This window comes from Arvicanthis niloticus, chromosome 1 (genome assembly GCF_011762505.2).
Source record: "Arvicanthis niloticus isolate mArvNil1 chromosome 1, mArvNil1.pat.X, whole genome shotgun sequence".
NCBI classification, from domain to species: Eukaryota; Metazoa; Chordata; class Mammalia; order Rodentia; family Muridae; genus Arvicanthis; species Arvicanthis niloticus.
The window spans coordinates 47,970,657-47,986,596 of NC_047658.1; the positions used below are offsets into that span (position 1 = coordinate 47,970,657).

The 15,940-nt window shown below is 39.2% G+C and overlaps 1 pseudogene; it reads left to right on the top strand.

Moving 5' to 3' along the window:
- Positions 1-13,493: 13,493 nt before the first annotated feature.
- Positions 13,494-14,120, top strand: LOC117710158 (high mobility group protein B1 pseudogene; annotated as a pseudogene).
- The last annotated feature ends 1,820 nt before the right edge of the window (positions 14,121-15,940 follow it).

The window sequence follows — 15,940 nt, forward strand, 5'->3', positions numbered from 1 at the left end:
ATAAACTCAAAGCCATGAATTTGCTATAGTCCCTTAACTCATAGGTTAACCGTCCCAAATCAGTTAAAAAAGTTAAAAAAGGGCTGGGTGTAGGCATTGTATTCCTAAATGTTTTATACAGGCACAATGCCCATGAGCATATCAATATTCATCTCATTTTTATATTAATAAGAGGCTCATACCAATGAAAACCTTAAATTTGAGATCAAAGTAAATTTTGTACCATTTAAGAAATTATAACTCCATCTTGATAATAATTATACAGCTTTCTACCAATAGGTTATGGCTATGCAATAAGTCCTAGCTAATCCCCCCTGTTCCAACAAAACCACTACTTGTCCCTAGAAAGACAGACCATTATTAACCACATTAGTCCCCAAGCTCAGGGATTAGAGGTGCTGACTCTTCTTTAACTTCTTCAAGCTGATTAAGGGTGTTGAGATTTTAGAAGAGGGGTGAGGGGAAGAGTAAGTTGATAAGCCTCTGGTGCTGTGTCTTCACTGAATCCAGATGGAATTCCAGGACATCAGAGGTTTAGGCAGGTCTGCTCAGTATGCTTGATGAGTAGATACACCAAGGCTGTGTATTCTGCAATATACAATTCTCAGAACAAGTTTTAGTATCAAGAAAAAAAAAATTTCCCACCCCCAGGGGGCTGACATTTTTTTTAAAAGATGTTGGCTCTGAAGACTCCCCCCCCCCCCCCCCGCTTGTTAAAATTGGTTGTAGTATTTACATTTCAGATTTTATCCCCTTAGCCTACTTCCTCCCTCCACCCAGAAACCTCCTATCCCATCCCCCTCCTCATGCTTCTATGAGGCAGTGACTGCACCTACCCCCCCTCACTATCCCCTCCCCGCCCTCACATCCCCCCCCCCCCCACTGTGTGTTCATTTTTTTTTATGGGACCAAGAAACTCCTCTCCCACCTATGTCAGACAAGGACATCCTCCTCTACATATACCTCTGGAGTCTTGGGTCCCTCCCTATGTGTTCCCAGGCTGGTGGTTTAGACCCTGGGGGGCTCTGGTTGTTTGGTATTGTTGCTTTCCACCTGGGGTCAATAACCCTTTCTGCTCCTTCAGTCCTCTCACTAAGTTCTCCATTGGGAAACCCCTGATCATATCAGTGGTTAATTGTGACCATTGTCCTCTGAGTGTGTTAGTCTTTGGCTGACCTCTAAGGAGACAGCTATATCATGTTCCTCACATTACGCACTTCCAGCCATCCACAACAGTGTTTAGATTAGGTGGCTGTACATGGGGTGAATACCCAGGTGGAAAGGTCTCCTGATGGCCCCTCCTTCAGTTTCTGTCCCATGTTTTGTTTCCCTATTTGCTCCCTTGAGCATTTTTGTTTCTCGTTCTAAGTAGAACTGAGGCATCCCCTCTTGGTCGTCCTTCTTCATGAGCTTCATGTGGTCTGTGGGTTGAGTCTTCGCTAATCCAAGCTTTTGGGCTAACATCTGTGGAGATATGTTTGTGTAACTATCTTCTTTTGGGGTTTTTGGAAGATTACTTTCTTGCTTTTTCTAGGTTGTAGTTTCCCTCCTTGTGTTGGAGTTTTCCACCAATTATTCTTTGAAGTGCTGGATTTGTGTTGAGATACTGTGTAAATTTGGATTTGTCATGGAATATTTTGGTTTCTTCATCAATAATGATTGAGAGTTTTGCTGGGTATAGTAGTCTGGGCTGGCATTTGTGTTCTCTTAGGGTCTGTATGATATCGGTCCAGGATCTTCTGGCTTTTATGGTCTCTGGTGAGAAGTCTGGTGTAATTCTTACAGGTCTGCCTTTATATGTTACTTTGCCTTTTTTCCCTTACTGCTTTTAGTATTTTTTTCTTTGTTTTGTACATTTGATGTTTTGACTATTATATGGTGGGAAGTATTTCTTTTCTGGTCTAAACTATTTGGAGTTCTGTAGGCTTCTTGTATATTTATGGACATCTCTTTCTTTAGGTTAGGGAAGTTTTCCTCTATAATTTTGTTGAGGATATTTACTGGTCCTTTTAGTTGGGAGTCTTCCCCCTCATCTATACCTATTATCCTTAGGTTTGGCCTTCTCATTGTGTCTTGGATTTCTTGTATATTTTGGGTTAGTAGCTTTTTGTATTTTGCATTTTCTTTGACAGTTGTGCCAATGTTTTCCATGGTATCTTCTGCACATGAGATTCTCTCTTCCATCTCTTGTATTCTGTTGGTGATACTTGTGTCTATGACTCCTGATCTTTTTAGGTTTTCTATCTCCAGGGTTTTGTCCCTTTGTGATTTCTTTATTGTTTCTACTTCCATTTTTAGATCCTGCATGGTTCTGTTTAATTCCTTTTCTCGTTTGGTTGCATTTTCTTGCAATCCCTTAAGGGATTTTTGTGTTTCCTCTTTAAGGGTTTCTATCTGTCTACCAGTGCTCTCCTTAAGTTCTTTGAGAGTGTTATTTATGTCTTTCTTAAAGCCCTCTATCATCATCATGAGAAGTGATTTTAATTCTGATTCCTGCTTTTCTGGTGTGATGGGGTGTTCAGGGCTTGCTCTGATGGGGGAGCTGGGTTCTGATGATGCCATGTAATTTTGGTTTCTGTTGCTTATGTTCTTGCTCTTGCCTTTTGCCATCTGGTTAACTCTAGTGCTGCCTGTACTTGCTGTCTCTGAAGCCTGTCTTTCTAGTTATCTAGCTTGTGTCTGATCTCCTAGGGGTCCAGATGTCTCTGTGATCTTTTCCAGCTGCACTGATTACAGTGGTACCTCTAGGATGCCTCAGGATATGGTGCCTCCAAGGTAGTAGTCAAGCTAGGTGTCTGCTGTTCTGGGTGCAGTGTCTCCTCTAGAATATCTCAGGATATGTTGTCTGAAGCTCTGAATTCATTTGTTCTTCTGTGGCTCTGGATTGAGTGGACCTTCCAGTATGTCTCAGGTGGAATCCAGGGTCCACACAACAGCAGACCTGGCAGAGGTCTGATCCAGGCCTCCGATCTGAGAACTAGTTTCTAAGACACTGTCCAAGTTAGAGCTCCTGGGATCCCTGCTTCCTCTGGGTTCTTGGAGGTTGGGGACAGAGCTGTCACCCAAGATCTGCTCAGTGCTCTGGCCCAGACTGGAAGGAACCAGTGTTCCGGGCCGGGAGTGACTTCCTGGGTCCTTTTGGTTCCCAGTTACTCCCTGTTTAGGGCGGGCCCTGCTGTCTGCTTACCTAAGATACTGCCTGAGTTCGAGCACCTGGGATCCCCGCTTCCTCTGGGTTCTTGGATGTTGGGGGCAGAGCTGCCACCCAAGATCTGCTCAGTGCTCTGGCCCAGAGTGGAAGGCTAGAGTCAGACAACTTTTAAAGATATCTCTGAGACCTCAGGTAAGGTGGAATGGAACATTTGCACCAAAGGTCAAAGTGCTCGGTGGCTGCCATTGTTTGGATGTTAAGATGCACTCCTGAGACTAAAACTCTTGTCAACCACCACTTGCTTGATCTTGAAAAAATGGATTTTGATATCAGTGCAGAAACAAACCATAGCACTGAAAGTGGATGTAATGCAGCTACACCAGAGATTGAGGAAAAAGATGCAGAGGGATTAGCTGCACAGAGGTCATTCAGAAAGGGAGACTTAAAAAAAAAAACTACCAGTTATTCTTGTTACTTGTTCCATTATTAATCTTTCAATGACCTCACTAGATTACCACTGTAATATCCCAGTTAGTACTTGGACCAGTTTCAAAATGCATGAATATGCCGTTTAAATTTCTTTGATAAGCAACTTTATTTCTTTTTTTTTAAATTAACATTTTCACCCCTTCCTCGGCTCCTTCCATTACCATCCCCTCCACCATCCCATCCCTTCCCACCCAAATTTGACACTACCTCTTTTTTTTCTTTTTTTCTCATCAAATCCAGATGGCATTGCCCAGTTATCCTTTGGAAAGCAGTATGCCCTGGTTGTGGCCAATCTACCAGGGGTCACATGATTAAAGAAAACTGCTTCTGCCTTTGCTCCTCCCGGTTAGTATAGCTCCTTAACTTAATGTTTTAAAAACTAGGCTAAAGGACCAAGCAGGAAAATGGGTTCCTCACAATTTCAAGCTCCTTATCCTGGATGTTTATTATGGTAAATAAAAGTTGCCTTCATTACTTGTTGTAGAATATAAACAAGTGTCAGCCATCTTAGCAAAGAGGCATCATTTGATTTAATTGCAAATTAAAACTATAAACCACCTTAAACATGAATCTACAGCTACATCAAATCAATATAATAATTACAGGAAGGCAATTGAGAGCCGAGGGAAGTTTCCATACATTGCATATTAACAGAAGCTAGCCCCTAAGAGAGATGGTAAGCTTACTAAATGGTAGGTGATTATGGTAAATTGCACCACTGACTAGCTATTTCTTTGAGGATGGACCAGATAGCCTGAGTTCTTTATTGTCAGTAACAACACAAAGGAACTGCCTCTGTCCCTGCAAGGAGGTTAGTAATTCTGTGTGTGGACTGGATAAATTCTTAAATTTTCATAATCAGAAGAAAAAGAATGCTCCTAGGCCTACTTGTAATGCCTGATCTTGGGATCCAGCAATTCTTTCTTAACAGCCATGACATATTGTGGCCATGGAATTATGCCAGTGGAATCTATCTGATTGACAGACTCTGAGACAACTGTGTCTTGGTGAGTTATTCAGAAGATGTTGGACTTTTACTTAGCCCTGGTGCATAGAGCAGGCATTGGTGGGTTCTATTGAAGTGACTTTTAAAGATTCCTTTAATGTGATGCTTACTTTTATTTCAGGATGGCCTTGGGGGAAGGGAGAAGAGAAATCCTGTAATTCCTGTTGTCATGGGATTTGAAAGGCACAAGGGATACCTTTGGTCCCAGACAGTTTGCCTTTATCACCCACAGAAGTCCTGACATAATTTCCTGTAGACACATAACTCCTTTGAGTGTCTGAAGCTCTGGTTAAAATTGCCTTTGGGAAGAATGAGCAGATTAAGCAATTAAGAGCTATTAATACTGCAAGGTCAAGTTGGTTTGGGAAGAAGCACTTTTGGTGCCCCTTTGAAATAATACCTGATAGTGAGTCTTGATTAGTTTATCAAATTAGTCAGCTCCCTGGAGAGGAGGGTGTACCCTGGGTAGGCTTGGGTGAGTGAAGGAAGAGAACAGTCATGAAGTCTCTATAGGGCTGGCTTCTATCTTCTTTCTTTCTGAGCTTACTGGTAGAGAAGGGCAGGATGTTTCTTTCTCTTCCTTATTTTCCCTGCTGAATGCTCAGGTATATGTTTAGAATCTTAGCCACCTGCCTGAGGATACTTGTGCTATGTAGCTTTGGCGTGAAATGCTCCTGTTTGATTTCATGTTTCTCTCTCTCCTTCCCTTCTGGAATACCCACTTCATCACTGCACCACAGAGCCCCTATGTAGTTTTCAGGGTTCTAGTTGTGGCCATGGGGGTTTGTTTGCCTAAAATTTTTTATTTATTTATTTACAAATTTACAATTAGCATTGGAAGATGAGTTTCATTCTGATGTTTTCACACAGACATGTGCTTTCTTCATATTTATCTCTTGTGGTGGTTTGAGAGTGGATGTCTCCGATAGGTTTATGTATTTGAACACATAGTCTTCAGTTGGTGGTGCTGTTTGAAAGGATTAGGAGGCATGGCCCCACTGAAGAAAATATGTTACTGGAGGCAGGCTTTATAAAAAATATATGCACATGTATTATATCTAATATATATTTCAAATCAAGATTTGAATATGAGAGAATATGTGGTCTTTGCCTTTCTTAAATCTGGCTCATTTTGCTTAACGTAATCTCAGGTCCATCTATATCTCTACAAATGATACAATTTTGTATAAAACTGTACTATGCATAAATGCCACATTTTCTTTATCCATTCATCTGTTGATGAATACATAGACTGGTTCTTTTATTTTGGCTGTTGTGAATAATGAAGCAGTAAACATGGATGTTCACTTCTGTGCTGTGCTGATTTAGGTTCCCCTTGGTATGTACCCAGGGATGGGATATCTGGATCATATGAGAATTTTGTTCTTTTCAAGGCTCTCTATATTGACTTCTACAGTGTCTGCACTAATTTATATTCTTACTACAGTGCATAAGAATTTCTTTCCCCAGCACCTTTGCAAGCATTTTTTAAAATTTGTTCATTATTTTGTTGATAGTTAGTTAGAAGTGATGGAGTTTCATTTTGATTTGCATTTCAGATGTTTAACATTTATTCAGATAATTAATGGCTATTAATATTTTTCTTTCAAAAATTATCCATACAATTCATTTGTTCTTTTATTGATTATATAAGTGATTTGAGGGTTTTTTGGTGTTTATTTATGTCAAATTCTCTCTGTATTATCAGTGTTCTTTATGGAAGGTCAAATTTAGCTCCTTTTATTCTCAGCTGTGGTTAACTTCTGACCCTGAATGGAAAGCACTTGATAGGCTATACACAGTTTCTTAGCCAGCTTCCCTGGCCCCACAAGGCAAGAAGTCTCCTTGGTGCTCCCCATTAGTCTAGATGGCACCTAGCCACAGATCTCTGAAACCTATTACTATCCCCTCAATGCATTTATTATCCATTGAGAAATTTGTGTATGGAGCTCATAATTCAGTAGGCACAGAAGGCATACAGTGAAAACTGTGTCTGTCTTTATTTTTTCTACTCCACTTGTCTGATTTCTTTTGTTTGAAGTAAGCACTACTATTAATTTTAAATATGTATTTCTAGAAATATTAAATGGGTGCATGTGTACTCAGGTAAACATATATCTACATGCTTTCTCTCTTCCTCCCATGATGGCGTATACAACAGAACACTTTTTTTTTCCTGAACTAGGCTTTTAAAAAATTAGTCTTGTTTATAGTAGTTTTAAATTCACAGCAAAATTGAGTGCAGGGTGTATAGATTTTCCTCTGTCTGTCCTGTATTCATAGGTGTATAGCCCCTTAATATCTTCCTTTCCTACTAGAGTGGAGTGTTCGTTACAACTGATGAAACCACACTGATTTCTCAATCACGCCAAGTCTATAGATTATACCAGGTTTTACTCTTGATGTTGCACATTCTATGGGATTCAACAAATGAGTAGACATGTATCTACCATTGTAGAAGGTTTAGAGTAGTTTCACTGCCCTACAAAGCCTCTGCCTGATTCATCCTTACCCTCTCACACTTTTTTCTTGTTAAAATTGTATCATTTTATATCATCAAAGTCTATCTCAACATTTTTAACAACAACATAATATTTCATTATACAAATGGCCACTAAATTATGACTGTTTCCAACCTGTTCCTTTGCTAAACAATGTTGTAGCGTGCATCTTTTTTTGTGTACATAGCTCAGATGTTCAGGATAAATATCCAGAGGCCAATTTCTTCTCCAAAGAGCATAGGCACTGTAACTTTTAATTGAACTCTTGACAACCACACAATGTGTGTGTGTGTGTAAACTTGCTCTGTTTTCAATACCTGAGAATATTATCTTATTTAGAAACAGCAGCTGAACACACAATTAGTGAAATGAATTACAACGAGGGACTGGAGATGTAGCCCTCATTTAGCAGAGTCTCTTTCTAGCATGTACAGAGTCCCCTCTTTATGCCCAGTACTGCAAACAGTGGGCAGGGTGGCCTATGACTCTAATTCCAGCACCCAGGAGAGGTAAAGGTTCAAAAATTCAAGGTCTTCTTAAGTTACAAAGTGAATCTGAACCCAGACTAAAAGCTACATGTGACCTTGTCTAAAAAAGAAAAAAAATAACACACTGAAGTTGGTAGGTCCTAAATTTAACATGGTTGATCTTCTCATAAAATGGGGGTTGGGAGATGATATAAACAGACACACAGCAGGTACACATATGGAGACAGAGGTGAAAGTTGGAGTCATTCCTTCACATGGAAGGAATGGCTGGAAGGAGCATGGCTGGATTCTTCTACAGAAGTTTTGACAGCTAGCCCCCAGAACTAAAGGTTTTACTTCCAAGTCATCCCATTTGTGATAGAATATTTTATTCTGTTATGATAGCCCCTACAAATGAACACAGCTCCTTTGCTGCAAAGCAGAAACGCAACCCAAGTTAGCTTGCACTTCAACCTCAGTCGAGCTCAATTTTTATTCAATCACAGCTACCCACAAAGCACCAGTGGATGAAGAGATTAAGACTTTCCTTATAGCTGTGGCCTCTGGTAGGTGGTAATCCCGAGGTAGGTGAAGTGTTTAGAAGCTAACTGCCAGATGTGGGCAAATATTTGGTAGCCACTCAGCTATCATGGTGGACGTATTTCTAAAACACTGGGACTGTTTCAGATTCCTGTCAGGCCTCTTCTCTCTGCAAACAAACCCACCTGCTGTGTGGTGGTGTGAGGATTATCAAACCTAATCCAGGCCTTGCTAATGTAATGAGAGGAACAAATGGGTCCCAATTCCCATGTCTAGCCTATCCATGAAGGGTATGCTGTGCCCTTTGAAAATTAGCTTCTAGCATGGCAAAACTGTTTGGTTACTGTTTACAGAGTTCCTCACAGGAGAAAACAAACCATGGGTCTCCTGTTTCTATGGTAATGTGGAGGATGTACCTTGACTTCTGGAAACCTTATCTGGGATGCAGGAACCAGGCAGAAGGCCTTTCTTGAGTATGGACAAGGCTGCAGCTCAAGAGAGTCTGGGAGTATAGTCCTTTGTAGTAGGATCTGATAATTTTTTTAATTTCCTCTGTTTCTGTTGTTATGTCTCCCTTTTACTCCAGTTGTGGTGAGACAGCCACTAGGCAAGAATTGCCACTTTCCTTCTACAGACAAATTACTGTCCAGAAAAGGACACACTTGCAGAATAGTCGACTGATTATATCTGCCTAGACAGAGTAATCAGCCCTTAATAATTCTGCAGCACTAAGGTCTGTCAGATGATCCTGGGCCAGAAGGCAGAAGAACAGATGCTCCAACGTTTTGAAGTAGAGCGAGTGTCCAGGGGTTCAGAGGTCTCTATAAATTGGCTAAGTTTTAGAAGCTATGCTTTGTGCTTCCCACAATTATAGTCAACTCAGTCATTCTGGATTTCTGACGGGGTTGAAAACTTATAGCTATTTACTTTGAGAGAAAAGATCTGAGTGTATGGTCATCAGCTGACATTCATCCTAAAGCCAAGGAAAAAGCCAGGTTCAGAACTAAGTGTTTTAGTTAGGATAGATGACAGAGGTGCTGGTTAGTCAACAAAAGGATGGACTGGGTATTAGGACTATCTTTACCTCACTGGTACAAATAGGCATAATTATGCTCTAATTGTATTTTGAGAGAAAAGTTTCCTTTTAACAGGAAGGGTGATGTGTAGGAGGAGCTAAGGTGGGAGGAGTACTGAGAGGAAGAAAAGGAGTAAGAAGAGGAGAAGAAGGAGAGGAGAAGCTAGGTGATGAAAGAGAGATAGAGGGGGGAGACAGGGAAGCAGATGTTCATGTATCTCCACCAGTCAAAGATAGTTGATATATCTAGGTTGGGTAGTGGGTTACACCTCTGATTGAACAATACCAAACTTATAAAGCCTATGATTAACATTTCTTAAAAAAATGTATAAATGCAAAAAGGAAAAGGGGGCATGGGATAGGGGTTTTCTAAGGGGGGGAATGGGGAAAGGGGATGGTATCTGAAGTGTAAATGAAAGATCTAATAAATAAAAATAAAAAAAACACTTAAAAAAGCCAATATAATATATGGAATCAACTTTAAAAATAAAACTATTAATAAATTTAAAATTGCATATATAATAATAATAATAAAAAAAAAGAGAGTCTGGGAGGAGAAAGGACAGGGCCAGACAGGAAAGCCAAAGAAGCTGGTTTTCTGAGTGCTGGCTCTTAGTGTCAGTCAGCTGATATTGAATTTATGAACATGTCAGAGCACTTAGCATTTGAAGGCATAGAAGTCATAATTCTCAGAAGGAAGCCCTTAACCTGGATAGCATCTAGTAGTGTTTGTAAGGCAGTTCACTGAAGGACAGGAAGAATATCATGGAACTTAGAATTCAGTTTATGTCTTATCTCTTCGAAATAGTTATTTTTGTATGTGCTTCACAAAATTCATAATATATTAATGAATTTAAGCATGTAGAAAATAAACAATTAGCATGTTGGAAGGTACATTGTGATTTAGAACATGAAAAAAATGCCTATCTCAAAAATTGAAACCTTGGTCTATCAGATCAAGCCATCAATCTATAGCCTGGTACTTAGGGCCCATCCCCATTGGCTCCAACATGTACATGTTTTTCATCCACTGTACCCCAGGTTTAGCCTTCAATTTATGCTCTACTCTTAAGTCCTGAATGTTCAACATACACATGCATAATAAGGAGCTGGGCTCTGGAATCAGTTTATAAGGATGACTCTCACATCTTCCAGGTTTCAGCTGTGAGACATGTAGAGTGTTATCAACAATGGTCGTATGCCTGAACCTCAGGGTTTTTTCCTACATACAATGGAAATAACAGCATCTTCCTGATAATGTTGTTAGGTGGCTTAAATTACATATGTGTAAAGTATCCAGTGTATTTTTTAGTGCTGCTAGCCTTTCATATTCTTCCATGACCAACTCAGATTCTCTTCATACTTAGATCTCTGAAGGAAACAATAACTCAATCCTTAACTGTATTTCTTTATGTTGTGATTCTGATTTGTGATGTTTGTGTTATTCCCTTTTATGCAAGAACTTGTCATGATTAGTTTGACTGGGTATGAAATCACTTGGCAGACACCTCTGGACACATCTGTGAAGGCATTTCAGAGAGATTTGACTGAGGAGAGAAGATCCACCCTTTGTATGGGTAGGTTCATCCCAAGGACTGGGATGTTGTAGTGGGTAAAAGAAAAACGTGGGTGGAATACCAACATTAATCTTTCTCTGCTTGGTGACTGAGGGCACAATGTGATCAGTGTCCTCAGATTTCTGCTCCTTAGTTATGGCTGCTCTCATCACCATATCTTTTCTGCCATGATAGACAAACGAACAAACCTACTCATAACCCTTAGAAACATTCAATAGCTATACATTCAGAAGCACATATAGGGCTTGAAGACATAGCATTTAATGAATGGAAACCACAACCCGTCAAACCAAGGGCCAGAATAAACACTTCCTCCCATGAGTTGTCAGGTAATTGGTTTCAGAAAGAAAAGTAAGACACCAGGCATATATTTATTTCTAACTTATGATTGGTGATAATGTTCAGTTCCAGAGGGTTGAGCTAATTCTCTAGTAGCCCATTATCAATGTTGACCTCCATGGATCCTGTTTCTTATTGCATGGTACCTCCCTTATATGTCCTTCTTTTCCATACCTATAATGTTCCATGAACTTTCATTGCAACACCTATGGAGTATTTCCAGTATGCTTCTATTCTAATAAAATATATCACGGTACTATGTTAGTTTACATTATTTTGTTAAGACCATTAATTTAGCAAATGATATATACTTCAGAATTGTATTTTGTTTTTTTTAAAAAAAACCTGTGTTTTCCATTCATTAAACACTATGTCTTCAAGCTCTATATCTGCTTCTGAATGTATAGCTATTGGATGTTTTTAAGGGTTATTGGTAGGTTTGTTTATTTTTTCTAAATATGAAGTCAGTATAGTTTATGTATTGAATCCCTTGGTGATGAGCAATAATTTCCCCCTTATTCTTTACTCTTCCCCTGTGCTGTGATGCTTTTTCTTTTCTTTATGGACAAAGATGTATGCAATTCTTAAGGATAGAGTCTGTTCCTTGAGAATTTCATTATACTGCATGATCTAAACTACATATAAATGCACCTTTTAAAGATGATGGTTTCTCATTATGGTGACAAAAACCATGTTCATTTGACTTGTAGTAACTATTGACTAATACCAAGACTCAATCACCGTGAACTAGCCCTTCAGTGATAGTTACTCTTGGTTGTCAACTTGGCAACCTCATCTGAGGAATTGCTTCCATCATATTGGCCTTTGGTCATGTCTGCAGAAAGCTTTCTTGATTGATGATTGATGTGTACAGTCCCAACTCACTGTAGGCAGTGACATTACTTGACAGGTGGGTGTGGATTGTATAAGAAAGGCAACAGAGCAAGCCAGGGGAAGCAAGCCAGTAAGCGTTGTTCTTTCACTTCTTCTGTTTAAAGCTCCTGCTTTGAGTTCATGTGTTGTTTTTTTGAATTGACCTGGGAACATAAGCTGATATAAAGCCTCCCCCCATGTTTTCTTGGTCATGGAGTTCATCACAAAAGCAGAAAGTAAACTAGGACACCGTTAATAGAACTTTTATTTTTATGAGTCAGGTTTTTTTCATTAAGCATTTAAAATATCTTGAGTATTTTTCTGATTGTGATTTTTTTTAAAAAATAAGGTATATTTTGATTATGTATCTCATATTTCACTGAAGGAAGTTTAATCACTGAATACATTTAAAACATTACCAATATCACAATCATAAAATTTGAAATTATGTATTTGGAAATATTTTAAGTTTCTTGTCAAACTGTTCACTGAACTGAGAGGTAACTAAATATTTAGGAAAAGTTTTAGAATTTTAGTTTCTGAAAGGGATAAAGTATCTAAGTTTGTGAATGCTTTGACTAGTTCCTTTGTATCAAAAGGCGTACCCAACCAAAGATTCAACAGGTATAGCTTAATAATGGTTTTTCTTCCTGGTGTGGACCCAGCATTCCCTTAGCCTTTTAATTTCTGTTTCTCCAGACTTACTCTTTATCCTATGATAGCTGCCTATAGGAGTCCTTTCTCCCATCCTAAGGCAAATCTCTGGTGACTCTGACTCTTGGTGTATACTCAAGGGCTTCTTAGCTTTTTCCAGATGACCCTCTCAGCCTTCCCTTTAGCTGATCTCCATTTACCTGTGTCAGCCATCAATTCACAGGAACTATCTATCAGCCACATTGGCATCTCATACAGACAGGTGATTTTTTTTTTTTTTTTTTACTATCATTCCTGTAACCGATTCTGATATCTCTAGACTTACTCTTAGTCCTGAAGTCACCTACCTACAGGAGCTCCTCCTTCCACCTTACCTCTATTTCTCTATTGGTAGGCTAAAAATAACCAAAGACCATAACACCAACCCAATAAAAACAAAAATAAGTATCAACAATTTAAGCATTATAACTCAAGATGCCTAGGTCCTAGCACAAAAACAGAAACATGAGTATCCAACATAATGTAAGTAACCCCAGTGCAATAGGTATTGATAATGCAATTTAACCAAAATACAGGACAAGGGCTTCAAAATAGCAATTATCATTATCTCCAAAGTCCTTTACAAAAGACATGAGTAAGTGTTTTAATGAAGACTATGAAAATACAAACAGTTGAATGAAGTAATAAGAACAGTTAGACATGAAAGTAGGGCTCTCACAGCCATTGCAGTACATTGAGCTCCATAGAGACAGCACCTGGGCAAGTGAGAGCCCTACGGGTACTGGGCAACTCTGTGCCTCTCGGAGGAAAATCAATTAAACATGGGCAAAGAAGATCCTAAGAAGCCGAGAGGCAAAATGTCCTCATATGCATTCTTTGTGCAAACCTGCCCAGAGGAGCACAAGAAGAAGCACCCAGATGCTTTTGTCAACTTCTCAGAGTTCTCCAAGAAGTGCTCAGAGAGGTGGAAGACCATGTCTGCTAAAGAAAAGGGGAAATTTGAAGATATGGCAAAGGCTGACAAGGCTCGTTATGAAAGAGAAATGAAAACCTACATCCCTCCCAAAGGGGAGACCAAAAAGAAGTTCAAGAACCCCAATGCAGCCAAGAGGCCTTCTTCAGCCTTTTTCCTGTTCTGTTCTGAGTACCGCCCATAAATCAAAGGGGAGCATCCTGGCTTATCCATTGGTGATGTTGCAAAGAAACTAGGACAGATGTGGAACAACACTGCAGCGGATGACAAGCAGCCCTGCGAGACGAAGGCTGCCGAGCTGAAGGAGAAGTATGAGACGGACATTACTGCCTACAGAGCTAAAGGAAAACCTGATGCAGCGAAAATGGGGGTAGTCAAGGCTGAAAAGAGCAAGAAAAAGAAGGAAGAGGAAGATGAGGAGGAGGATGAAACCTTAGGATGTCAGACAAAAAACCTTAAAAGTAAGCCTCACTAACAGCTTATAAGACATCGAAGAAAGAATTTTAGGTCTTTAAGCTAAGGTAGAAGAAATGGATACTTCAAAGAAAATGCTAAATTAAAAAAAATCTAGGCACAAAAGTTTCAGGAAATCTGGTACACTACGAAAAGACTAAATCTATCAATATTAAGTATAGAGGAAAAACAAGAAACTCAAGTTAAAGGCATAAAAATATTTTAAATAAAATGGTAGAAAAATAAAAATTCTTAATCTAAAGAAGGAGGTATCCATCACGATGCAAGAAGCATAAAGAACACCAAACAGACTGTACCAGAAAAGATATTCTCCATGATGTTGGGAGCCAACTTCTAGCAAAAAGTGGCTATCATCATTGCAGCCATCTCGAGCCATATACCCTGACAAGAGACTTGTTTTTCAACAGCCTACAACAGCTGAGCACAGTCTGATAAGCATCTTGTTTTTAAGCCCACATATCTTGTTTTTCTGTTTAGTGCCCCCAGCTACAAGGCGCACATGGTACCCATGCCTACAAGGCACACGGTGCACGAGCTATCCATGCTATCCATGCCTGTAAGGCACGTGATAGCCACACCTGCAAGGCATGTGGTATCCATGCCTACAAGGCACGTGGCAAAAGTGTATAAATACCCCAGATTTCCCCTCAATAAACAAGACTTGATCAAAATCTCTGTCTTGTCTTCATTCTTCACGTCTCTTTCCCTTCATCCCCACTCTCTCTCTTACTAGACCCTGACCCACAGACGGGAGCAGCAGCTTGGGCCGAGACACCATGATACATAATAATTGAAACACTAAATTAAAACAAAAAAGATACTAAATGGAGAAGGACCAAATTACATATAAAACAGGCATAATTACTATTATACTTGATTTCTTAATGGAGAGTATAAAGGTCAGAAGGGCCTGGACAGATGGTTTACAAACTGTGATAGACTAATACATCCAGAAAAACTACAAAGCACAATCAGTAGAAAAAAAAAAACCCACCCCTAAACTATGAAACCAAATTTAAGCAGTATCTATTTACAAATCCAGCTCTAGAGAAGTTAACTAGAAAGGAAACTTGGGTCTGAAGAAGTTAACCATATCCCAGAAAACATAAAGAGTAAACAATCCCAGAACAATAAATTAATAGAGAAGAAAAAAACCCAGGTCATAACAACAAGATAACAGAAATCAAAAGAACTACTTATCGATTACTCTCGATATTAATGGTCTCAACTTCCCAACAAAAAGACACAGACAAATTGGATCAGAAAACAGGCTCCATTTTCTGTTTCATTCAAAAAATATAATTTACCACCAAGACTAGGCATCACCTCCAGATAAAGTAGTGAAAAAAACCTATTCCAAGCAATTGGACCCAAGAAGCAAGCAGGTATAACCATGTGAGTAATACTTACACTTTAGACCCAAACCAATCAGAAGATACACAGGACACTACATACTTATCATGGAAGAAATCTACCAAGAAGACATAATCCTAAACATTATTAACTACACACAATAGCACCCAAATTTGTAAAAGAAACACTAACACATCCAAAAGCACATATTGACTTTCTTTCACACACTGATAGTGGGAGACTTCAATACTCCACTCTCACCAATAAACTGGTCATTCAGACAAAAACTAAACAGAGAAATGTGGAAGTTAAATGACACCATAAATCAAATGTACTAGCAGATATTTACAGAACATTCCATCAAAACACTAAAGAATGTACTTTTTTTTCTTAGCAGCTCATGGAACTTTCTCAAAATTGACCACATCCTTAGACACAAAGTAAATCTCAACAGGAATAAGAACATTG